General features: G+C 41.1%; 1 protein-coding gene across 2 annotated transcripts in view; it reads left to right on the top strand.

The window, feature by feature from the left end:
* Positions 1–26,144, top strand: part of MSRA (methionine sulfoxide reductase A) — a 256,105-nt gene that overhangs the window by 3,733 nt on the left and 226,228 nt on the right. The window contains exon 1 of one of the 2 annotated variants that reach the window (XM_027697801.1): positions 4,744–4,768. The exons of the other annotated variant lie outside the window; for it this stretch is intronic. The gene's annotated coding sequence lies outside the window, so the exon portion shown is untranslated. Of the gene's footprint in view, positions 1–4,743; positions 4,769–26,144 lie in introns of those variants that run through there. 2 annotated transcript variants of the gene reach the window in all.

The raw sequence follows: 26,144 nt of genomic DNA, 5'->3' as shown, positions 1-26,144 counted from the left end.
ATCTCTGTTGCCTTGTGGTCACTGGCAGGACTTCAGTGTCCCTCTGGAGCTCTGTGCAATCAAGGAATGTATTTCAGCAGGGTGCAGCTCCCCATCCTGTTCTTTGGTGCTAGGAAAGATGATTCCTACATAACCTGTCCTGATCCAGGATGTGCTGAAGTTGTGTGTGCTGTGCCAGGTCCCTGATTCTTGTCACATCAGAGGTCTGTGACCACCCTTGGACATCCAAGTTTTCCTGGTGAGCCAAACTCTGCCTTAGTCTGTGGACACTTGAGGAAAACATTTGCCAGACCTTTTTTAAGTAGTAACTGATCCCAATCCAGGAGCCTGTCCATCCTCTTCAGTGGTGTTGAGAGCCTCTAACTTTTCTTGGAGCTCCTTCCCTTGTGCTGCAGTGCCTGGGTCTGCCAGGGCAGAGCTCTCAAAGGAGAGGCTGCTGCCACTGCTGAAATCCCTGTGGAGAAGAACCAGGCTCTTCCCACAGCCTGAGACCACTTCAGGAGTTGAACCTGGGGAGAGATTGAAGTACCAGAGGTGTTAGAGCTGCCTGGGTTAGCACTAATGCAGGACCTAAGAAAGTCATGCAGTTAAACCTGAATATTACACAGATTTCTGTGAAGTGACTGAAGCATTTTATGATATAAATGCTTCTGCTTATAGAACTCAGTTAAATTAGGACAAGCTACTATAGAGGAGCTGAAAGCAATACAAACATTAGTAAACTTCACTTACTCTTTTAGCAAACAAGTTGAATTTATCTTCTCTTGTCCAAATTTCATAATCTGGGAATTAGAGTTTGTTGTGCTGTTTTCTTTCCTCAAGTAGAGCTGCTGCATTTATTTTTGAAAATTATCTCTTGTCTATTTTTGTATAATGGTGCCATATGATGTGCTTTGAAGACACATATTATTTATTGGTTCTACCTTTCTGGTATAACTCAACTTTTCAGGATTAATTTTAGTTATGTTACTGCTGAAACTTGGCTATGTTTTCTGAGTGAGTATTTATTGCTTACACTATTTAATGGACTATTTTATTTTGTGATGGTGGTAGCAGCTCACAGTCAAGGAGCCTTGTGAATGTAGAATTTGAATAACATTATTTATATACATCTATAAATACATATAAATATATACACATACACACTTTTTTCTGCTAGATATCCTGAGATAACAGTGTGTAATAAATTAAAAGAATGTTTTTCCTTCTGATCCCGATGAGTAGTGTCAGGAAATATCTTCTTACTCATCTGTAGTGGGTTGACTTTGTTGAGGCAGTGAAAGTACAGCTCCTGGGGAGCCAGACTTATGATTATTTAAATCTATTAAGCCTCTTGGCTTTATATCTAAAGATGAATAGAGCAATAATTACAAATGTGAAGGAGGTCACAGTGAACTTTAGTCTGACCTTCTGTATAAGAAAAGCACAACGTTTCTGTGAATTAATTCTTGCTTGAGTCAGATCACACTCTTTACAGAAAACATTGATTAAAAATGTCATTTGACAGAGGATCCACTGCAGAATTTCATAGATTGTTCCAACGTTTCATAACTCTCTGCATTTAAAAGGTGCCTATTTTGAATCACTTTATGTTTCAAGTTCCAGCTGTTGCAGGTTGGTCCAGTTTTCTTTGTGAAGATGAACAATTTGGTGTTTGCTGGTTCATGAAATACAGTTAGATCATAATTAAACTGCTGGTTAGCCTGTTTTTTAAAGAAGTGAAGACTTCAAACAGACACAAACCAAACAAAGTGAATTCTTATTGTCAGCAGAAGGCACATTTTTCAATAATTTATTAGTTTTTGTTTCTTTTCCTTAAATTCTCCTTACTTAATGTCTTCCTGAAGTTTTGAATATCAGAAGTAGACACCAGATTTTCCTAGGGATAGTGCCAACTGCAGTCTAATTCCTGATCAGTATTTTTCTGTTTGTATATCAAAAGATAACTAACATTTTAGGTTAAAGTGTTGCTCTGGTTTAAGTGACCATGTCCTTCATACCAAAGTCAGTGATAGAGTGGCTGCTTCTGTTTTTACCTTTATGAATTGATCTACGTTTGCTTTGACTATTTGATTTGATTCCAAGTCTGTATAATTTTCCATTAAATTCATACACAGTGAATTTCAGTTCTCTCTGGAATTAGTGCTTTAATTGACCTGCTGAACTCAAGGAGAAGTTGCAGTGGGCTCTGACTCTGTAAATCCTCCCAGCTGGAGCTGGGGTGGTTGCAGGAGTGTCCATCTTTTCTAGGATACTCCAGCAGTTAGAGAATTCCCTCAGGATCTTGATGATCCTCTTCTGATTTATTGCAGGGTAGGGCTTTCCACCTCACTTCTTACACATGTTCCAGTTTTCCCCAGGCTGAGTGGAGGGATAACAGGTTTTCTTCTGAGGTTTCTAGAGGATGTGGTGAAGTTTTCCATCAGGGATCACTTGTTCTTCCTTCAGAGGCACTTCTTGACATTGAATTAGTGCAGAACATAAACAGGTATTTTATGGGAGCTGATTTACTCTTCCTGTTCTGTCCCTGCCTGCAGAAGTGGGGCTTGTTTTTCTCAAGATACAGATTCACAGAATCATGGAATGGTTTAGGTTGGAAGGAACCTTAAAGCTCATCTCATTCCACCCCCTGCCATGGGCAGGGACACCTTCCGCTAGCCCAGGTTGCTCCAAGCCCTGTCCAACCTGGCCTTGGACACTTCTAGGAATGGGGCAGCCACAGTTTCTCTAGGAATTCCATTCCAGTCCCTCACCACTCTCACAGAGAAGAATTCCTTCCCAATATCCCATTTATCCGTGCCCTCTGGCATGGGAAGCCATTCCCCCTTTGTCCTCTCCCTCCAGGCCTTTGTCCCAAGTCCCTCTCCAGCTCTCTTGGAGCCCCTTTAGGCACTGGAAGGGGCTCCTTCCAGATTAGTTTCTTCAAGCTCTCCCTGGATCCTTCTCCTCTCTAGGTGAACCCCCCCAGCTCTCCCAGCCTGGCTCCAGAGCAGAGGGACTCCAGCCTTTGGAGCATCTCCGTGGATGATGATTTTAGGTATCATAAATCCTGATTATTTTAGGTATCCTAAGTCCTGTTAGAAGTCATTTAGTTAATTTCTAATGTTTCATTCAGTTGGAAATCTTTTGAAGCTGAATAGTTTCCAAACACAACATTCAGAAGGAGAAATAACCCTTGAAGTTGTTTTGCTTCTATACCAGTTGGTTTTAGTGGAATTTCTTTCCATACTGGTCTTGTTTTACTGTTCTTAAAACACCGAACAGAAATTATTGTTGTCAAACCAGTGGCCTGTGCTCTGGTACTTCCATTTGTCTCATCAAGTCCAACTGTCAATCATGTTCACCATGAAAACATGTCCTCAAAATAAGGAATAAAATGAAAACTATTAATATCTATTTCCTTTACGATTAGAAAAATTTGTAATCATGGGCAAATATAAAACTGTTTCAGACATGAATTTAATATCACCGTATTTTAGGTGTAAAATAGGGATCCTTGGGTGAGGTTGTACCTCAGGACAAAACTCAAGGAGCTTTCTATTAAGGTTTAGGAGGATCAGTTTCTTTAAGTTTTCCACCACTTTATTTTCCTGATACAGTGTTTTACACAACTAATTAACCATTTTTATTGAGTTTATATGAAATATGAGCTGAAAAAAATGAGATCTGACTTCCACTGAAGTGCAGCTCAGGAGTGTGTTGAGTAACAACGTCATATGTGGTTTAGCATTTCTGAATTGCAATTTACCTTCCTAATTCAGAAGAGTTAATTACTTGTTCCTTCGTTCTAAGAGACAATCTTTGCCTCAAACACACTCAAGCCATCAATTTCCATAAATTATTAATTTTCATTACAATTTTGCTGTGATGCCAAGATCGAAAGCAGAAAGAACGTACAGCAAAGAAGCCCCTCACCCCAGTAGTTGTTTATTATCTGGAAGAACTTCTCAAATTTGTGGTTCCAACATCCAAGATGAATTTCCTTGGAAAACCTGCCCGTGGGAACATGTCACATATTTTTTGCACTTTGCCAGGTAATTATATTTACATGAAACCCCTAATTTTCAAGCCAAGTGTACAACTGTAAATATTGTTCTGTCATTGGAAAACCAGGATTTACCTTTAACCACCCATTAAATTTACATTTGGGAAGGTACTGAGAGGAGAAGCAAAGGTTAAGTCAACATAAAGGGATTTTTTTGGTGTTGTTTGCATTGTGCTTTTTTTGCTCTTGGCAGCTGGAAAACAACAACCAAAAGGAAGTTTTAACATGCACACACGGGGCTTGAGAGATTAAAAACACACAGGAAACGTGTTTACAGAGCTGCACATCCATGAAATGCTGCTCCCAATGGAAAAACCCTGTGCTTCCCTATCACCTCTCACTCCAATCCCAGTATAAAGGGAGGTGTCATTCATCACTAAACCCCTCCAAAACTTAAAAAAAAAAGGTGGAAAAAAAAAAATTTCACGTTTGAGTCCCTGGAGTTGCTGGTGGGCTGTTTAACATGCGGCTCACAGCCGGGGGGGTGCGGAGGAAGCTCTTCCCGGGGCTTCTCCTGGCAACAGCTCGGGTTGCTGGGAGACAGAATTGCCTAAACGGGGAGCAACTTCACCCAACTGGCAGCCTGTGAATGCAAATAAGGCTTGGGGGAGACTCCTCGTGCTGATACCGTAATTTCCCTCTCCAAAAGGAAAAATGAAGCCGCAGGATCTTTATTGAGAGCGTTTTGTGCGGATGCTGCTCTGAGGAATCGTTCAAAGTTGGGTAATAAAAGTGGGTAATTGTTCCTGGTGAAAGGTGGTTGTGGTACATGGATCGAGCAGCTTCTGGTTGCTGCTGTTTTGAAAAGGGATGTGATGTGTCAATTTATCAAATTTGGGGCGTTAAACAAACCCATCAGCTCTGAGATTATACACAAGGTTATATTTAGTCAGGTTATTGTTTTAAGTACAGCATATTTTATATGATTCTCTGTGAGTCCAGGGATACATTGAACTTCTTGGGCTGATTGTGTCCATTTATCCTTAGTGCAGGAATGACACTGACTGGATATTTAGGTAACATTGTGCCCTGGATCCCACGTGTGCCATTGTGACACTTCTTAGGTGAATGTATATCACAGGTAGAGACTTTGGGATTATTTTACCCAGTGCTTCTCCTCTTTCCACACCAGGTGGGAGGGTATGGGACAAACCCCTTGTTCTGGCTTTCCATTGTCCCAGGAACAGAGCTGGGATCGAGCACTTGTCCAGCAGAAAAAGATTCACAAACATCTTTAAATCATTATTTGTCATTACTGATCATAGAATGAAAGAATGGTTTGGGTTGGAAGGGACCTTAAAGCTCATCTCATCCACCCCCTGCCATGGGCAGGGACACCTTCCACTAGCCCAGGTTGCTCCAAGCCCTGTCCAAGCTGGCCTTGGACACTTCCAGGGATGGGGCAGCCATTCCCACTCTGGGAATTCCATTCCAGTCCCTCACCACCCTCACAGGGAAGAACTCTTCCCAATATCCCATCTAACCTGCCCTCTGGCAGTGAGAAGCCATTCCCTGTGTCCTGTCCTTGTCCCAAGTCCCTCTCCAGCTCTCCTGGAGCCCCTTTAGGCTCTGGAAGGGGCTCTAAAGTCTCCCTGGATCCTTCTTTTCTCCAGTTGAACACCCCCAGCTCTCCCAGCCTTTCCTCACGGGAGGAAATTTCCCACTTTCTGACCATTTTTGTGCCCATAGCCAGATTTTACACAACATTCCATGGCCCTGTGACTTGTATTTTAATTGTATATTTGTTTGATGTTGGTTAAATCATCGACCAACACGTCTGTCCCAGTCTTCCAGTTGGAATAGTTTTCCAGGAGGGAACTGCTTTGATTAGTTCTAATGTTCTTTGAGTTTTGAACTCATTTATGTTACAATTACTTGGACAGATTAGCTCAGTGTGATCCAGGTGTGGATTTAGAGCATAATAACTCCAGGTAACTCTCTCCTTGGATGCCTTTGTTGTGCAGGGAATGCAAAGTTCTCAGTCTTAATTTCATGGAAAAGTAAAATATGGTACATTTACTCCAGGGTGAAGAAGTGCAGTTACCACAAAGTGATGCTCTAATATATTGAGATTTTGGATTGTGTTTTTCCCTAGAATAGCACAACCAAAAGTAATTGAGGGAATAATGTTATTTAAGTGATATTCAGATAAAACCTTTAAAGCCTTTTCTTGCCTGAAGAGTTATTCTGGTTGCCCTTGGTCAAAAACTGTATTTTTTTTCTAATTCTCTTCGTCAAATTCCAGTTCACAGAATCCTAGTTTTTTCCTTTATTTTCTTTTATTTTCTTGGCTAATCTTCATATACAACCTTGTCAAAAATAAAGAAAAGCATTTCCAAATGAGAACAAAGTTGTTCACACATGGAATTGTAGAGTTGCAGCATCTTCAGTTCCCTCAGAACCCAGAGGTAGTAAATAATAAAACTCCTCACCTTAATTGATTTGAGTGAAGGTAAGTAGTACAAAATAGACCTTAAGGCAGATTTAAGGTTGATTCAATATTTTAGATACTAAATTATTTGTTATCTTTGATGTATAGAATTTACTTTGAATTTTTTTCAGCTTAAAAATCTTCTTGTGCTTAATTAATGTCAAATTTTTACCTTCAAATTACAGTGGTGCATGTTGCCTTAACTTCAGTTCAATGTAATTCTTATTAAATCTATTTTTACTTTGCAGCCATTGATTTATTTGGCTTGGAATTTGTTGTGTGATAGGTGTTGCTTTATCTTTCCATGCCTATGTTTTATTTATTTTGTTTGGAGTTTCAGTGTTATGGAAACGTTTCTGTGTTGCTTTGGTTTTGTTACGTGCGAATTTTTATGGTGCATATGAAACTTGCATTTAAATTTCCAGTACAATTAAAATAATGCACGTAAATAAGTCCATATTAGAAATCAGATAAAAACCTGTGCAATAAAATCCAGTGCTGTTTAGTGCAGTTTTTTATATATTGGTAATAACTAATTCCTGTGAAAAATTTGCAAAATTGGAATTAGTGGTGTTCCATCCACTGGGGAGAAGACACTGTTTGGGTCTTCCTTTTGAAGAGAATACCTTATTTTCTCTGGAGAAATGTGGCCAAATAGATGATACCTCTATTTTTACTGTAGTTTGGGCTTGATTTTTCAGGGATTTGACTTTCCAGGAGCCTCCAGAGATGCTTTAAGGTCTGCCCAAATTCCAGGAATTGCTGAGAAGCAGAACTTTAGCAGGAACTGATTTTTTTTTTTTTTGTGTCCCTCAGTGTGAGACAGAAAACTCTCAACTTGAGGACAGAGGTTCTTTTTGGGAGCAGGAATTTGGTGCCTGAGACTGGCTGAGAATTTTTAGGAACTCAGTGAGAAATGAGAAGTGTCGTGCAGGGGATATTTGTTCTGGTTGGACGGTGGAAGTGTCTTTGTTTCTGACATTCCCATTCCCCATTTCCAGGCTCAGAAATGCACTTTTTGGTTCATCAAACGTTCAGCTCCTGAAAATTTCATCCCAGGACCTGGGGACACATCTGTGCCTACAAAACACAGGGCCAGGGGCTGGTAGCTGTGTATTGCAGAGTGGGATCACAGGATAACCCAGGCTGGGAGGGATTTTGGGAGCTCATTGATTTATGACATCAGTACATTGACAGCTGATCTGCTGGTGTTGAAGAGAAAATGTCTGTAATCATCTGCTCCTTTCAAATGCTGAGCTTACATTTTAAAAAAGGGCAGAATTCCAAGTCAGGGAATCAGTGGATAATTTCCTCATCTGCTTTAGCAAATTGCAATAAGATTTTTTTTTTTAAGATTATCAGAAACAAAGTTGCTACACCAGAGATAACATCACAATATTTAAAGTCTATGGGGGCTATTTATGTTACTTTCTTTTATTCCTGTTCTTCCTTAAGGATTCTCCTCTTCCCTAAACTGGGATTAGCAAACCTATTTCTGCACTTGTTGAGTTTGCCCTGATGTGTAGAGATGAAATCTCATCTTAAAGAGGTTGCATTCAGACAACTTTTAATAAAACAAACTTCTCACAGAATAATAATTCTTACTTTTAGTAGCACCTTGAGTGACAATTTTCCAAGTTACTACTCAGAAAGGGAACAGGAAGAGAAGAAATGAGCAGGCAACCAAATGCAGAGGGTGGATTCTCAAGTAAAATGTCCTAACATGTCTTTATATGAAAAAAAGAATTGCCAATAAGATGACCCAGAGGTCTGTTTACATATCATTCTTAAAATATTAATTTCAGAACTTAGGTAATGATCCTTTTTTTTTTTTTTTTGAGTGATTCTTGGATGTTCTGGCCCCTCCAATTTGTAAGTATTTCCCATAAATCCAGTCCTAAATTCAGTGAGCTGGGTATAATGGCCCTGGAGTGCAGCTGCATCCTTTGAAATCAAGCAGTAGGACCAAAAACTCATCTCTTTGCCATGTTCACTTCTGAAATTCTGCTTCCAAAAAGTGTCTTCTGATGACATTTTTGGCAACTGAACACGATTCCTGCTTAAAACCCTGTTTTGAGCAGTGCAGGGATTTGGGGTAGGAAGGACCCTACACTCTGTATCTTCCTGCTGAGTGGTTTCATGCACTTATTTTCTTACCAGTTGTCTCCATTTCTTGCCATTTGATTTAATTTGGCCATTCTTAGTCATCAAATTACTTTTCAAACTGTTCCCAGTCAACAATCACCTTTTTTGGGATGTGCTGTGGCTGTACCTGGGCTGTTGACAGAGGTCCAGAGGATGGGACACGAAGGATCCATCAGCAGGACTTGTGTCTCTCCATCCAGTCCTTGGTGGTGTGGAATTTTAGACTTCCACACTTGCCCTTTTGCATTAAATAACCACAGTTCTCCTCAAGTCCTTGTTAAGAGTCATCCTTGTGTTGAGCATTTCACACACCAATTAAGACCTACTCAGCATTTGATTTAATTTACAACAATTAAAGCATGATTTTTGAATGAGAGAGAGGGGAAAAAAATCATCAAATATGTATTTTATCCGTGTGGATAAATGTGCACAGACATTCCTGGGTTCTGCTGTTGTAAAAATATTATTGAGTATAATGAAAGTGAGTAAAATCAGTAAAAAATGGTGCTCTCTGGGCTGATGAGGGGATGCAGACGAGGAATTCTGAGACATCTCTGTAGAACCACTGAAAATATTTGATTTGTGACAATGTAATTACTGAACACAAAGTACCTGAATTTTGCAAAACATTTCTTGTTTAATGCAAAACAAAGAATGTGTTCGTATTCCTCACAGCTGAACTGGCAATTATAAGAGTGTAACCTGACCATGGTTTGGATAAATTCTCTTAATTACTTGATTTTTTTAGAGCCTCCATTTTCATAATAATTGAAGATATTTGAGAATTGCTATCCACACTTCTATTTTCACTCTACCCAGGTTAACTGTGAGTGGATTCCATTATGAATAACTGCTTTTACCTAAAGTGCTGTGCACATATTTTTCATGTTACACTCTGCAATCACTTTTTAAATCCAGTCCCACCCTCCTGTGGAGCCGCACTCCCAACATTTTGATTTTTGTGAGCACCTGTTTTTCTCCTAAGAGCTAAAAGGAAATTTTAAGCAGTTAAGGGTACAAATAATATTTAAAAATCCAGGTAACACTTTAGATTGAAAGTGTTTAGATTGAATGTGTACTCGGTGAAGAGAATGGGAAAAAACATTTTAACCTGGGAATGCAAATTCTGTTTGATATTCCCAAAATTCTGTTTGATAACTCCCCAAAGCAGCTGGTCCTCAAAAAAAAAATGAAGAAGAACCCATTTGGTGGAGATTGATCCCTATATTTTGCAGCTTCCAATTGGGGTGGGATGCCAGCACATGACGAGAAGCTGAAGGATAATCCCACGGTGGAATATTTGGGAAGTCGTTGACAGCTTCCCATAAAGTTTAGAGTTGCAATTTATTTGCACTCCCAAGGTCCTTGCAGGTCTAACCCTTCATGTTCAGATAGTTTTTGCATTTATAGGTCTTGATTCTTGTGTTGTTTTATAATTTTCCATTTTTTGGTTGATTCTTGGAATGTCAAGTTCAGCTCTTGCTGTCTTCTCTTGCCTCTTCTGTGTGGTTCTAATATTCCTCCTCCCCCCCCTTTTTTAACCAACTTTCAGTATTCCTTCTCCTTTTTTGTTGGTCTCTGTGTCGTAGCTACTTATAGGTTTTTAGGGCTTCACCAGTGTTTGGCTATTTAATAATAAATAAAAACCCAGAAAAATGGAGACTGATCAGGCAATTCATTGTCATCATCTCTCTGTTCCCCAGGGAAAAGTAGCCTTTTTTCTGCCCCGTAATGTACTTTCACCCTTCAATAGTGAATCAGCAAAGCATCTGGTTCCAGAATTAGATTCCCAAAAAACCTCTGGCTTGTTCTCAGAGGAATTGGCTTCAGTTATTTCTAATGGGAATGCCCAGGAATGGTAACTCATAGAAAGGCTGATTTAGCCCTGGTGTGACAAACATGCTGGTGTGTTTATTCTTAAGAATAAAATGTTTTTGGGGATGTCACATTGCAGTGGGTTGACCCTGACTGGATGGCAGGTCCCCACTAAAGCCACTCTCTCACTCCCCCTTGCAAATGGACAGAGGAGAGAGAAAAAAAACCAGCGGAGGATTCATGAGTGGAGAGAAGAGCTGGGAGAGGTCACTGACTGATCACCTTCACGAGCAAAACTCACTCAAAGTGGGGATAGTACTTAAATTTATTACTGACAGGATCAGAGCCAAAGAGTGAGAAGTAAAATAATCTTAAAAACACCTTCTCCCCACCCCTCCTTCATTCCATGTTCTCCCTCCTCCCCCCCAGCGGTGCAGGGGGACAGGAATGGGGGTCACAGGCAGTTGTTGTTTCTGCTGCTGCTCGGAGAGAGAGTTGGAGTCCTTCCCTTGCTCCCGTGGGGTCCCTCCCACGGGAGACAGTCCTGGTTGGGGCTCTCCAGTGTGAATCCATCCCACGGGAGACAGTCCTGGATGGAGCTCTCTGGTGTGACCCCATCCCACAGGAGACAGTTCTGGATGGGGCTCTCCAATGTGAGTCCATCCCACGGGAGACAGTCCTGGATGGACCTCTCTGGTGTGAGCCCATCCCTCAGGCAGCAGCTCTTCCCAACCTGCTGTCCCATGGATCACTCCTCCATGGGGTCAGTCCTTCAGGAATGAGCTGTACCGGCGTGGGTCCCCCACAGGGGCCACGAGTCCTACCTCGGAAAAACCTGCTCCATGTGGGCTTCCCTCTCCATGGACTGCAGGTCTCTGACAGTTCCTGCTCCATCCTGGGCCTCCCACGGGGTCACGGCCTCCTTCCTGCATCCACCTGCTCCAGTGGGGGCTTCTCCATGGGCTGCAGGGGGGTCTCTGCACCCCGATGCTCCCCCATGGGCTGTAGGGGGGTCTCTGCACCCCTGTGACCCTCCACTGGCTGCAGGGGGGTCTCTGCACCCCGATGCTCCCCCATGGGCACAGGGGGGTCTCTGCACCCCGATGCTCCCCCATGGGCACAGGGGCACGGCTGCCCCACCCTGTTCTTCCCCATGGGCTGCAGGGCCTCAGCTCTGTTGCCTGGAGCTCCTCCTGCCCCTCCTTCTGCCCTGCCCTTGGTGTCCACCTTGTTGTTCCCATGTTCTCACTCCACTCTTCCCTGGCTGGAATTCTTCCTGTGCCACAACCTTCTGTTCTTAAATACGTTACCCCAGAGGTGTTACTGTCACTCCTGGTTGGCTTGGCCTTGGAAGCCCATCCTGAAGCAGCTGGAATTGGCTCCACAGGACAGGGGAAGCTTCTGGCAGCTTCCAACAGAAGCCACCCCTGTAGCCCCCCCCACTACCAAAACCCAGCCACAGAAACCCACTACACACATTCATGCTGATTTTGAACAATATTCTCATATTGGATGGACAGGATCCATGGATTTCCATGTTACATGGATTTCATCAATCCATGGAACTTGGGTGTTCTGTGAAGGAAAATGAAAGGTATCCCTGACATGAAAGCCTTAAAAGTAGCTATTTGGGGTTGTAATCCAAATGGAACAGCTTAAATGAATGAGTTACTTCTATCCCAAAGTTTTCCACTTGTGAAGTGGGAAATTGTGTTCATTTGACAGGAATACTTGGACAAGTATCCAGGTGTAGCACGTTGGTGAGACATTGGAGCACTGGGAGAGATGGAAAAATATATAGATAACAGGATTTTGAGAAATAAGGCAGAATAAGGTGACTCAAGGGTTGGACTTGATGATCTCAGAGGTCCCTTCCAACCTGACTGATTCTATGATTCTATGATTCTATGACATCAGGAGGTTTTCACTGGCAGAATTTTAAAGGAACAAATTCTGGAGACATCCATTTGAAATCCGTCAAAGATCATGGAATCATTAAGGTTGGAAAAGAGCTCTGGGATTATTGAGGCCAAGATGGAAAAAAGGATTTGAAATGAGTCATGACCAAGGCACAGATCAATATTAATTTGTCCCTAATTCTTAAAAGGATTAAATTCTTAAAGAATTCTTAAAATTCTTAAAAGATGAGTGATAGGTAAGATATGGAAAAAGGAGAAAGTTGTGGGTTTTCCATGAGCATGGGGATGTAGATGGTGTTGAAGGACAGAGCTACACATTGTTCTGTAATGATAAATAACAAACAGGGTCAAATTTGGACTGGAGATGGGTAGGAAAATACTTGGAGAGACGAGAAATTCGACTCTTTCCATATTTTGTGCTTTGGAAAAGAAACAACAGCAAAGAAATATCAGCTGGAGAGAGAAGAACGTTCAAGAGAAAAAGGTGAGGGTGAAAAAGCACTCTATATATATATAGTTTCTAATGCAGATGATGTGAGGTCAAGTCACCTGAGAGTTGAGTCCTGGACTATTGCAGCCTCCCAAGGAAAAAGTCTTTGTGCAGGAAGAAAAGAGGGAAGGACTGACATCAGAATTGTGGGAGATCCGGGTGGCAAAGGAGGAGCAAACTGGAGAAGCTGAGGGGAGGTTACGACAAAAAACAGGCAGAAAACATGGAAAATGTCCTGAAACCCGAGGTGTGGAGAAAGCTTTGTGTTTTCTTCCTGTATCTGGAGGATACTGGAATTAAGTGGGACACTGGATTGGTCTGGGCTGGAAGTTTCCTTATGGGAAGGAGGAGAAATGAGTTTCATTGAGAGATTTCAAGAGCTCAAAGTGGCGGATGATGGATCTTGGAAGGCGTGTGGGAGCAATTCCAGTGGAGTGGAGCAGCCCTGCAATTAGAGCATTTAAGAGGAGGGAGAGGGAATTAGGAGAGCTGCAGGAAACTCCACATTTGAAAAACTGGGAGAATGGAGTCATTTCTGCAAATGAGATCCACTGTCTGTGAAGCTGTTTAGACTCAGAGAGAAAATAAGGCTCTTAATCTCTTAGCAAGGCTCTTCTTTTCAGGAAAGCTTGGAATTATATTTGTTTTTCCTGCCTTACTTTCACTCAGAGTAATGAAGGAATGGTTAAAATTGCTCATACCTTCGGAATTACTTATGTTTTTTAATATAGCTGAAATACTCTGTTGTCAATACATCCGTTTTCTGAAGGGAAACTAATTAAAAGCTGAGTTTTTAGTAATGACTGCTGGGGCAGTGTGGCCTTTGTGAGGTAATTCCACTGACAGTCATTTCCATGGGATCTTTTTGTTCCCATGTTGTTGCTGATGGTCTTTCTGTAAAGGCAAAGTGACACATTAGAATTTTCTGTCAAGTGCACAAAGAAAAGAAATAGAAAAATTAGACATAGGTGTGTTTTTTCCCAAGCTGGCCTGTCATGATGGTGCTGGGTGCTAATTGAAATGATGGGGTGTGCAATATTTTGAGGCAAAAATGTGATTTTAAAGTTAATGATGTTTCTTCTGGAGTTGAGTGGCTACTGGGATAAACATGGATGGGTTTGTTACAGTCATTGGAAACAAGACAAGGGGAATCTTGGGTGGGCTCTCATTTATTCACTTCTCTGGAGGTCAGATAATTAACCTGGTTTTTAAAAAATCAGTAGCTAAAATAACCCAATCACTCACAGAATGTAGCAGTTGTTAGCTTTAGAAACATAGAGGGTTTTTCTTGGATATTAGGAATTCTTGGCTGGGAGGGTGGTGAGGCCCTGGCACAGGTTCCCCAGAGAAGCTGTGGCTGCCCCTGGATCCCTGGAAGTGTCCAAGGCCAGGCTGGACGGGGCTTGGATCAACCTGGGCTAGTGGAAGGTGTCCTTGCCCATGGCAGGGGGTTGGAATTAGATCTTTAAGGTCCCTTCCAATCCAAACCATTCCATGAATCTATGATTCTACGAATTTCTGAGACTCTATATTGAATAAACTTAGAAAAATTACACACTTAGGGAAGGTTTTTTTCCCCTGAATGTTCTATTTAGCTCATTAATGTAACGCACAGATTTTAAAAAGTTGGCATTTTGCCTCGGCAAATAGCTGGAAGATAAAGTTTATTCCTGTAATTTTCCTCGCACGAATTCCCGTCATTTAGAATCTCTTGAATGAAGCTCCAAATATAATTTTCTATCCTTAAAGTCTTCCAACACATCAGAAAATTGCCCACCAGAGTTAACTGTTAGTGCTGAGCCATTTCTCCTGTGGGTGCCACAGGAACTTGTGCTTTTGAATTAACAGATGACACCATTGGCACCTATGGATGTGAGGAGATTAATGGAGGGTTTTTGTGTATTTTTATGTGTAGCTGGAGATTTTTTGTAGTTTCTTTTTAATTTTCAGCTGATTTTTAATAATGGTGGGATCGAGAAGAACTGGGAGTTTCCAAGCTGGACTTTAAATAAAGTTAAAACGTGCGTGGCTTCCGAGTGTGATCCTAATTCCAGTTTATACATCTCCTGCTCCTGGCACCTTCCCATGATTCTGGGGAGGAGGGAACGCAAACATAGTATTTTAAGGAGTATTTGGTGCTTATTAAAATCACACACACGCCCTCCTTTCCCGGGAATGTCGATTTACTGCAGGTTGTTCATGTGTCGCACGCGGACATTTTTTAGCGAACAGATCCCTTATCCCCGCGAACAGGGAACGAACAGGGAATGGCTTCCAGGGAGCAAAAAAAAAAAACAACACCCCTCCTATCCATTGTAAAAGGTAGGGAACCATGAAATCCATAAGCCGGCTTGGCACAGGAGGCGGCTGTTGGTGCCAAGATTTGGTTCCTGACCCACAGTTTCCCGTTTTTAAACGTATTAATTGATTCGCCAGGAGCATCCTTTGGAAAACAAGGATTCAGACAGGCTGGCACAGGCTGGAGCTCCGCCAAGGCTGCTCGGGAAGGTTGCCATGCTGGGAGCGAGCGAGCGAGAGAGCGAGAGAGCGAGCGAGCCGAGGGAAGGGAAAAAAAAAAAAAGGCAAGACTTGGCACAGCTCAGTCAAATCAGCTCCTTTTGTCTGATTTCTCGGCTTGAGCTTCGGGAAAGAAAACCCGTCCTGGGGTACAGGAAAAAACTCCCAACTTTTTTTTTTTTGTTTTTTTTCCTTTGGGTTTGCAAACTTCCAGCGCTTTTTTGGGCTCTCGGGAAGTGGTGGGACGTTAAAGTGATGTCGACTTGCCAGCGAGCAGGGAAATGAAAGCTTTTCATGGAGGCTCCACAATGTGAGTTTGGACATTTGGGGAATGTGATATTTTGTGTTTTTGGTTTTTTTTCCCCCTGTGTCTGATGAAACTGTGAGGGAGCCGAGAAACTTGGAAGATTTTAGAGGGAATGCTAAAATAAAAGGGAGGATTTTCATTTTTTTGCAACAACAAAAAAGTTTTCGTCGGCGTGAAGGTGCTTTCCAACCAACCCCGAGCGCCTTCGGAATACGCTCAGGACGGGAATTCCGGCGTTTCTCTCTTATAATGCCACAGAAACGAACTTTTAATGGAACCTCCTTAAAGATTTTTCATCTGACCCGGAAAGGAAGTGAGAGTAGAGGGAAAAGTTGGGACATCTCAATGGAAAAGTGAGTATGTTCTTAAAGCCACAATGTCTCTTTTTGCTGCTTGGTGCTGCCCTGGCTCCATGTCCCGGTTTTTAGGGACAAGCCTGGAGAGCAGCAGGACAAGGAGAAGACACCCAGGCTGTGCCTGAAGGGCAAAACCAGAAACCAGAATGTGGTTATTCTACTGCTCTAAAACATTCCCTCCAGCTTCCTAGAAAGCATCTGGAACGGCTGCATTTTCTACTTTTAGAGGCGATAAGAGATGGGAAAATATTGGCTTCTGCCAAGTGAGGAATGTTTGGAGGCGACAGAGCTGGATGCAGAAACTTCAGTTTGTAGTTCCAGGACCTGTTTGCTGCAAACAGTGAAAAAAATCTGCTCTTTTCCCATATGTGGATTGAAAAAACCCCGTGACGAGTGAACCGTGGACGTCTCGTGGTTCCAGTAAAATTAAGGAACCTAAAAATGCATTGTTTGTTTTCTCCAAGGATTTTCGGGGAGACAGGTTTGTGATTCCTTAGGAGCAAATGTGATCATGCTGCCTATTAGGCCTGGATGTGCTTGGATTATCCTGCTGCTGCTGTGACAATCAGCAGGATTATTCCAGGGAGTAACTGGAAACCGGAGATTTTTCCGGATCGGCTTCACTTGGAGTAAGTATTATCCCATCCTTAAAGACTACACTGCTCAGCCTGTGAGATGTGCAATTCCTGACACGCTGCACATCTCCCTGATTCCTCTGTGCTGAAAGGAAGTAAGAAACAACATTAATGAAAAGCATTTTAAGAGGAATGTGTTTGTGTTTTAACTGGGCATCGCTGGCATTTGGATCATTGCACTGCTAAAAATAACTGGTCTTTTTGATCTAAACCAACTTGGGTTGCTTAATATTAACATGAAATTGGTTTTATAGCAAAATATGTCTGATTTTTACTCTGTCAGTGCTGGAGTTAAATAGTGGGTGAGATGCTGCTGTGATTATTATTTGGAGCACTGAAACCTTTTAATATGGTTTGGAAGTGATTTTGGAAGAAAAATTCCTATTCTTCCAATTCTCCTCTCTTTTTAAATCCTTAAAAAATATCCTCAACAGCCATGTGTGAAAATCTGGATTTCCAACTGAAGGAAGTGTTTGGAGGAGTTGGGTTTTGCTTTCTGTGCTCTGTTGTTCCTGCACAGGCATTGACACGGGATGTGCTCGGGAAAACAGGGATATGTGGGTTTGCATCAAGGGGAGTAAGTTTGGAATTCTGTCTGTGTGGAATTCTGGAACCAATTCCCTTTATTTCCCAGGAATTATGTTCACTCTCAAAGCATGTGCTGTTTTCTTTAATCACCACATGCCAAAACAAACCTTTAATCTGTGCCCCTATTAAAAGTCAGAAAACAATAGGAAACATTTCTCGTGGTGCCTCTAAAGGAAATACTACAATAACCTTTCAGTTTCTAAGTGATATCTTAAAATAACCCTATTTCTTTCCTGAGAGAAATAATTTCATACATTGATTTCATAAATTCAGCTTTAAAACATGATCAACATGTGGGTCCTTCCAGTGCATTTATAAATAGAAATATTTGTACAAATATTTCAACATTTATTGACACTGAAGATATTTTGAAGCAGTTACCACAATGTTGAAAATACTGTTTATCTCTGAAATTTCTAATCAGAGATTTTGGTTTCCTAAATCTACACTGCACATTTCTTTTGGCCTACATAATAAAGTATTTTTTCTTTCTGCTAAACCCTTCGCTTTTAAAAGTTCATGTAAGTGCCTATTTTTTGGAAAATATCCCAATTTGGCAAGTTAAAATCAAGATTTGAATCACATGGTTGGAACCCCAACATTAATTGATTGCATGCAAATGAAATTTGGCAGTGGAATTTGACATGGTTTATCATATATGTGATACTCATCTATGGAATAATAGGGAGTTTTCTGGATACTTTAATCCAGATTATTCGTTACCACCTTTCATTTACGATCCTTAATTATTGGTTAGGTTTAATAACTTCATAAATGAACAATTTGTGTTTAATTCTTAATGAATCATTAATGTCTATTTTATATTGGATTGTGGCAGATTTTAGGATTAGTGGTGAGGGTTTAACTTGGTTTTTCTTGTTAAACCACAGAGCCACGATATTATTTAATGTCAGAGCATCTTGTTTGATCCCGTAATGGGCCTGTGTCTGATCTCACTTGTATGGATTAATAATAAACCAAGCTTTACCCTTCTGGTTTTATCAGTCTTAAAGTAGTTTGAAATCAAAATAGGACTGGAATGGCTTAGTTATTGCCTTTTATATTGATAGATATAAACCATTTTTAAATGGCTTACTATGAACTTCTTGTGAACCCACAGTAGGTTCTTACTGTGGGTTACCATGAACCCATGTGGTTTTTGGGCAAGGAAGAGATGCAAGTTCTCAGTGTCACCATGGATTCTCCCTAAATATGGCTGTAGGATAATAATATAAATGTTTAAATACAGTGTATGCAGATTGTGCATGTTATTTTTCATTCCTGTAGGAATATTATCTTCCTATATGGAAGATTACCTTGATATTCTACTTTGATATGGTAGAACTCCACATGCAGCCATTGCTGAGTGTCCTTGGCTTCTATAGCCAATATTTTTAAAAAAACTACATATGTTTTAAACCCTTTTCCATTTACCATTTACCATTACTCCAGAATAATTTCCTATTTTATTGCCCACTACATTCCAAGGTGTTTTCTCTCTGTGTAGCAACTTTTCTGGCACTGGTGTCATCATTGTCATTATTCCATTTAACTGTAGCATGTTTTCCTTCAGGTCTCACCCAGCTACACAGCAAGGTACATAAAACTTAGTATTTTCCTAAGAAAACTTAGTGTTTTTTCCTAATACTTTATTTGGAAGTCCACCCTTGACCAAGGTGGTCTGAGAAAATTCAGGAAGAAGGTGGTAACATTCCTGTGTTTCTTGTCATCTGTACCTTACCATAATTTAGGGAAGGCCACAGTTTTTATTTGTGCAACAGAAATTTTGAGCAAAATTGATATTATTTTGGCCACTGTAACTGTTGAAACAACATATGAGTGACTTGAGTAACTTTTGTAATCCTGGTGGAGGAATAAACACCTTTACAAGGTGATTAGGTGGTTGTCACATCAGTCATGTGAATCACTCTATTGACCATAAAAAAAATTGGAAAATAGAATATAAAATAATGAAATATTAATTCTTAATATTTTAAAGTTGTATTGTCTGCTGTATTCCCATTTATTTTATAGATGAAGAATAGTTCACAGTTGTTGAGGCTCTGACTGATTCTGATAATCTTGTGGAAACTGTAGAAATGATGGAAGGTTGTCCTCTTGATAATTATGGACATCCATCCCTATTTTTCCAGTTGTTTTCCTATAATTAAATTATCCCCAGTATACAGCTGTTTCTCTGAGTCACTGTGGATGTTTTTCCATATTTGGTGGATGCCATGGAATTTAAGCTGTTTTAAGGGATAAATTAGAGGTCGTACGAGAAATCCCCATTATTGTCCCTTCTTTACATTTATTAAATCACCTATTTTTTGATGAGTTTACCAAGACCAAGCAGAGTCTTGGTGTCATCTTTTCTCCTAAATTCTTCTTCCTGCTGACCTTTCAGCCTTTGTACAACTCTTGGTTTGTCTAAAGTTGCAACGTCTTTGGGTTTTTAGAACAGAAAATACACAGAGTTTGCAAAACATTGACTGTTTGCTCTGTGTGCTCTTAAAAAAGATATTAATGAAGCTGATTAACAAGAGAAAAATTAGAGAATAATCCAGCCCCTGCCATGGGCAGGGACACCTTCCACTGTCCCAGGTTGCTCCAAGCCCTGTCCAACCTGGCCTTGGACACTTCCAGGGATGGGGCAGCCACAGCTGCTCTGGGCAACCTGTTGTTCCATGACATGTTTCAGACACCTCCAGGTCCACAGCTTAGGAATTAGATCCCAAGAAGAGTCTCTCTGATGTGGACACAACGCATTTGCTGACTTGAAAAAGAAACTGGAAGGTCTGAAGAAAGGTTTGGTTTGAGTTCACTGAACTGCAGTGAGAAGATCTAGAGCTGCCCTGCAGGTCCTTAAGGAAGCTGTGAGTAAACTCTGGATTTACCTCACAGAAGCTGTCTGGGATTGTGTTATCCTTCTGTAGGACAGAGCAGGCCCACCACAAACAGTTCAATAAGGCAAGTTCCTGTCAGTTCCCTGACTTTTTGAAATATTTCAGGATGTGGTTCTTCATGGAGAGCATTGAGGGTGGCTTGGAGTATCTGAGGGTGGATGTGATTTATATTTAGTCAGCAGGTTGTCTCTGTTCCATCCTATTGTCTCCACATTAGGATCCAGAATTTGGTATTTCTGCTGTGATGTGAGATTTAGAGTAGTGTACATGATGCTTTTCTGGACAGGTGTGAAAGATGTGGAGTCCAGACTAGCCAGGTGTTATTGGGGCTATCAATATATTTAATATGATTCTGATCTAATCTTCCATCTAAATATTAGAAGAATAAGAGAAGAAGCATGAAGGAAACATTGTCTTTGGTCTGCTAGATTGGATCAAACTGTAATATTCCTTTAAATGTCTTCTTAGGTTATATGCACTTAAGCGTTTTTCCTGGCACATAAAAAAGGGTTTAGTCCCAGTTTCCCAACTGCAAACTTTGGGATTCAGCACTGAGAGGTTTCTATTTGTATTGGTTTTGCAGAGCAAACCATTTTCCATTTTCCATCTCAGCGCTGCCCCAAATAGTGTAAGAGCAGACACAGTGTCAGAGAGCTTTGCTGTATGAATTCTTCTGTGTGGACTTAATTTTGGATGCCCCACAGCCCTGTTTTTTCCAGATGGGAAGAGGAATAAGGTCTAGATTGCTTGTTCATCTAATACACAGCAAGTAAAAACAAAGAAGTCTCCGGGGTGCTTCTTTCTACACAGTGAGGGATATGTATTTCACATTTTTGTCTTCCACAGACAGTGATTTTTAATATAAAATTCCATCCCAGCTTAAAGCACCTGCAGAGACTGAGGGGAGAACAGACTGAGAGAAAAGGTGTAGGTACAGGAGAAGCATATTCAGAAAAACCTTCTGTTTTTTTAACTGTACCGATAGAAGTAGTTAGAATTGAACATTACAGGATGGAGAGTTTTGCAGTATCCACTGATAAAATCTTCTCCAAGAAGTTTATGGTCGAATTGAAAGTTTGTTTTAGGTAGTTTTCCCACTTTTAATAACAGCCTGGGCTTTGCCCATGAGTTTCTGTTGGAATCTGCTCCTATTTGAAAGTGTTGTACTGTTCTGTCCTCAGCTGTGGATTGTTTGTTCAGTGTCCATCTGCTTCCTATTCTCCTGAGGTGGGAAGGCAGAAAGGACTTTAAAGAAGAAAGAGAGAACCTCTTCTCTGCTAATAACTGTCCAAGGCTTGCTGCTTTTATTGACATTATGGAATCACAGAGTGAAGGAATGGTTTGGGTTGCAAAGGACCTGAAAGCTCATCCAGTTCCACCCCCTGCCATGGGCAGGGACACCTTCCACTAGCCCAGGTTGCTCCAAGTCCTGTCCAACCTGGCCTTGAACACTTCCAGGGATGGGGCAGCCACAGCTTCTCTGGGCAACCTGTGCCGGGGCCTCACCACCCTCACAGCCAACAATTTCTTCCCATTATTTAATCTAAACCTAGATTAGGTATTAATCTAGTTTTAACTAAACCTCTTTCAGTTTAAATCCATTCCCCCTTGTCCCAATGGCTTTATTATATACCTTTGATATGTCTTTTATATATATCCACCTCTAGCTTTTATATCTACCTGTTAGTTGTGCACACTCGTGCTGCATTTTAAAGGTTTGAGATGTTTTGTTCTGATGCCATTACACTTCTGGCTCTTGTTTTCTGTTTTTCTGCAGCCAGTGTAGAAACTTTATATAAATGAGCTTCTCTAATGTCTTCTGTATTTCTTTTTTTTTTATATGAAACTATGATTAAACTCATAAACTCACGGCACTGGTGTAATTTTGCATTTGGATACACTGTGCTATTGTAATAAGGTATTGTCCCTGTATAATGCTTTTCCTTTCATATGGATTCACAGTGTAGAGTACAATTCCCTTTTTTTGGTATAAATTAATCTGAAAAGGAACTGTTAAAAGCCAATATATTTGTAGTGAATGAAGCAGTTTTAGCAGAGAGAGCAATGGGATTCCTGCAACGCTGTCTCCCTGTCTCCTCTTTAAAATGGCTGTGGTGCAGGAGGCTATTGTGGTACTTACTTTTATAGTTAGGAAACATTATTCTTGTTATTTAATTCAGATGCTGACATAATGAGTGCTTGGCTGCAATGAATATTTGATGTGTTTATGCTAATGTAAAGTCCCAACTACTGCCAGTTCTCTTCAACCTTCATAACTTTTGAGACAACAATTTTAAGGACGATGCGGTTTGTCTGCCCAGTGTGTTTTGATGAAAAGGGAGAATATTTGTATGGACACCCAATTAACAACTTCAAGAATTCATTTTCTTGTGGTCTTGGCTGTTACTCAGTGAGATTTCAACTTGAAATAGTCTCTTCAGACTCTCAGGAGAGAATTGGGCAGGATCAGGATGTGCAGTGGAGGTTTGTAGGACTCGCTCCTGTTTTCCCCCACAGCAGGCAGAGGTTGGCACTTTTAGGCAAATTTGGTTGTTATTAATACAAAATTATTGGAGCTTCAAGTGAAATAGTTCCTAATAAAACACAGTATCTTCTAAATAAATTGCTCCTAAAGGTGCTGAAATTCTGACCCAGGTGCTCACAAACAGCGAGTTTGTAAATCAAAATCTTTCTTTCTCTCTCCTGGTCTGGAGCAGGTAAATGTCCCTCAGAAATCACTGGCAGGATGGAAGTACTTTGTAGGCACAGAATTACCTCCAGTGCTTTGTGTGTTTGTCCTCTGGGTGATGCCATCAAGTTGCTCTGTCCCCCAGGAGGTGTTTTAGAAGAAGGGCTGGATGAGTCCATGTGGGACATTCTGGCATTTACCCTGTTGTGGCACTCGGGTACAATGTGGAGGATCCCACGTTTTGAGATCTTGGCAGTGCAGTTCATGAAAAGTGAGGAAACTGGGATAGTGGTAGGTGTCCCTGCCCATGGCAGGGGGTGGAACAGGATGAGCTTTAAGGTCCCTTCCAACCCAAACTTTCCCATCCAGGTCTGGAGGTCCCAGCATAAGGATGGGTTTGAGAGGGTCGAGAGGAGGTGACAAAGTTGCTCCAAGGGCTGAAGCACCTCTGGAGAAAGGCTGGGAGAGCTGGGGGTGTCCAGCCTGGAAAAGAGAAGGCTCCTGGGAGACCTTAGAGCCCCTTCCAGTGCCGAAAGGGACTCCAGGAGAGCTGGAGAGGGACTTGGGACAAGAACCTGGAGGGACAGGAGAAGGGGGAATGGCTTCAAACTGCCAGAGGGCAGGGAGAGATGGGATAATGGGAAGGAATTGTTGGCTGTGAAGGTGGTGAGGCCCTGGCACAGGTTGCCCAATTCCATCCCTGGAAGTGTCTAAGGCCAGGTTGGATGGGGCTTGGATCAACCAGGGCTAGTGGAAGGTGTCCCTGCCCATGGCATGAGTGAAATGGGATGGTCTTTAAGGTCCCTTCCAACCCAAACTATTCTGTGATTCTTTCAACCCCTGCACCCAGTTGTGTCCAAGAACATCATCTCTGGATTTTATGGTCTTGTGGTGCAAGGAAGTTTTTTAACTTTTAGTTAAATTAAGTAAATTAAAGTTAATTAAATTAAAAAACTATGTCTAGAAAGTACTCTGCCCAGTCTTCCCTTTGTGAACTTTCAGCCTGTTTTCTTAGTCTGATTTTCATTTAAAAGAAGCAAAGCTTTTTTTCTTCCCTTTTGTCTTTTTTTATATGAAATTTCTGTGTTCCTTGTATGACAAATATACTCACTGTTATTATCATCACAGACACTCTCAGTGGTCCCAAGTGGATACATTCCCTGCTTTTGAGCTCTGTTAGACCTGGTGCATTTTGCACGTGGTGTTTCCCCTCAGCTGTTTCATCCTCTGGGATCAGACTCAATCCCTCTGGCGGGAATTATGCAGGATATTATGGAAAACATTCCAGCTGCCCACGGCTGGTAATGAAAGGGCACAGCCCTGTGCCCTGGAGTGGCCAAGCTTATATTTGCTCTGTGGATTCCTTGATAAGGAGCTCATTGAAAGAAATCTTCTGGGTGTTCAGCAGGTACCTTTAAAATGAAAAAAGACCCCCACTTTTACCATAAAAAGATAGTGGAAAAAAAATGACAAAAAGAGGAAGAAGAAAACCAAGTAAAGAAAGGGGGGATGAGAAAATTGCTTTTAGATGAAGAGGTGCCTACAGACATATTTTGTGTTCACTTTTCTTTTGCTGTGAGGGGCAGAAATGTGTTTATTACACAAAGTTCTTTTACTTCTGCAACACTCTATGTGCTTTATAGTAAATGATCAACCTCTGCTGGCAAGGAAAGGAGAATATTTTATCTTTGTCCTATATTACTGAGCTATGAGAGCCAATTAAATATATTTAAGTTTGGACATCTTATTAAGACTCAGTAATCCTGCTGCATATCAGTTAAAGTTATTTGCACCCTTTACTTGCTTGGGGTTTTTTTAGCATATTTGGATTTTTTCTTTATGTTCAATACAATCCTTTATTTTTGTTTGTTTGCTTTTGGATAAGTGCACATTTTTATTTGTAACTTACTGATGTGTGTTATTAAACTTCTCTTTCACACAGAAGGTTTTATTTAAAGATGCAAGGGTGTGTATGTACCTATACAAACATATATACATATATATGAGTGTGGTGAAAGTCAAACTTTACTCTCATGTTCTTCTCTGAGATAATTAAATATTTACCTTTTTTTTTGTGATAATCAGATATCAAAGAGCTCATTTGAAGATTTCTTTTGTTTTTCTGGTAAATTTTCCAAACATTCTGGTCCTCAACTTAGCCTGTACTTTTGCTTAAATTTGAGCTTGTGAGTGACATTTAGATCAAAAGCTCTGTTTTATTGTAAATCATTGTAATTTCATTTGTAATAGAGAAAATTGAAACAAACAAATGTGCAAAGTCTGTATCTGCCACCCTCCTTTTCACTGCCTGTGCTGGAAAGTGGAATATTCTGTCTGAAATTCCCTGTTTTTTTTTTTCTTTACGAGACCCTTTATGTGTAAAAACTTTATAGGTGTAGTTAGTGAGTGCAGTTATTGGTTTTTGAAGTGCTTTTGGGCTTTGATTTGGCCTCTGTGTGATGCTGCAGGTGATGCTTCACTCGCCTTCCTGAAGGACACGTGGAAATCAAAGTGGGATTTGCTTCTCTCTCGGGATGAGACCAGGAGTCTTACGAGGCACAAATGACAAAATATCACTGTGGAAGACTCTGAGTGCACTTCCTTTGATCCTAAAAATACTGAAATTCAGGACCTTGGCAGGTCTAAAACAACTCGTTCCCCTTGAAGGGGACCAGCACGGCTTCTTTTATTTGGGTTTTCTGCTGAAGAACTTGAGTTTTTTGTGGGAGTCAATGAAACCAACACGATCCCAGCTGGAGGCAGAATCTGGAATGGTTTATTGGACTTACAAGTGAATATTTTAGGGGTCTGGGGTTTGCATATTAACATAATGCAAAAAGTCTCTTCACATCCTGCTGGAGAAAGGCAGGAAAAATCCACAGAGATGAGGTCAATGAAGAGGGTTTTTCCCCAGCTAAGGTTTTCTGCTGAGGCCTGGCAGTTTCTTTTTCTGGTATCCAAGTTTTGGATTGCTATGGTTTTCTCCTACCTTTTCCATCTAGATGAGCTGTTTCCTGTACCTGGATTGGGGATTTCTGGCTGCAGTTCTTTTATCCCTAATTTCAGCTCATGCCACGCCCTCTGAACGTTCACATCTCCAAGCTCTTGGCCTCCAGAGATTTCAGCACCATGAAAAGTTCCTCCCTGTTCCTGGGAAGCTGTGAGGCTTTGCTGTGGACCCAACTTAGATATTAGGGAGAAATTCCTCCCTATGAGGGTGGTGAGGGGCAGGAATGACATTCCCAGAGAAGCTGTGGCTGCCTCATCCCTGAAAGTGTCCAAGGCCGGGTTGGATGGGGCT

The sequence above is a fragment of the Neopelma chrysocephalum genome, unplaced genomic scaffold (assembly GCF_003984885.1).
Source record: "Neopelma chrysocephalum unplaced genomic scaffold, ASM398488v2 Primary Assembly neopelma1_123, whole genome shotgun sequence".
Classification (NCBI taxonomy): Eukaryota; Metazoa; Chordata; class Aves; order Passeriformes; family Pipridae; genus Neopelma; species Neopelma chrysocephalum.
This window is presented reverse-complemented; position numbering and strand designations above follow the sequence as displayed.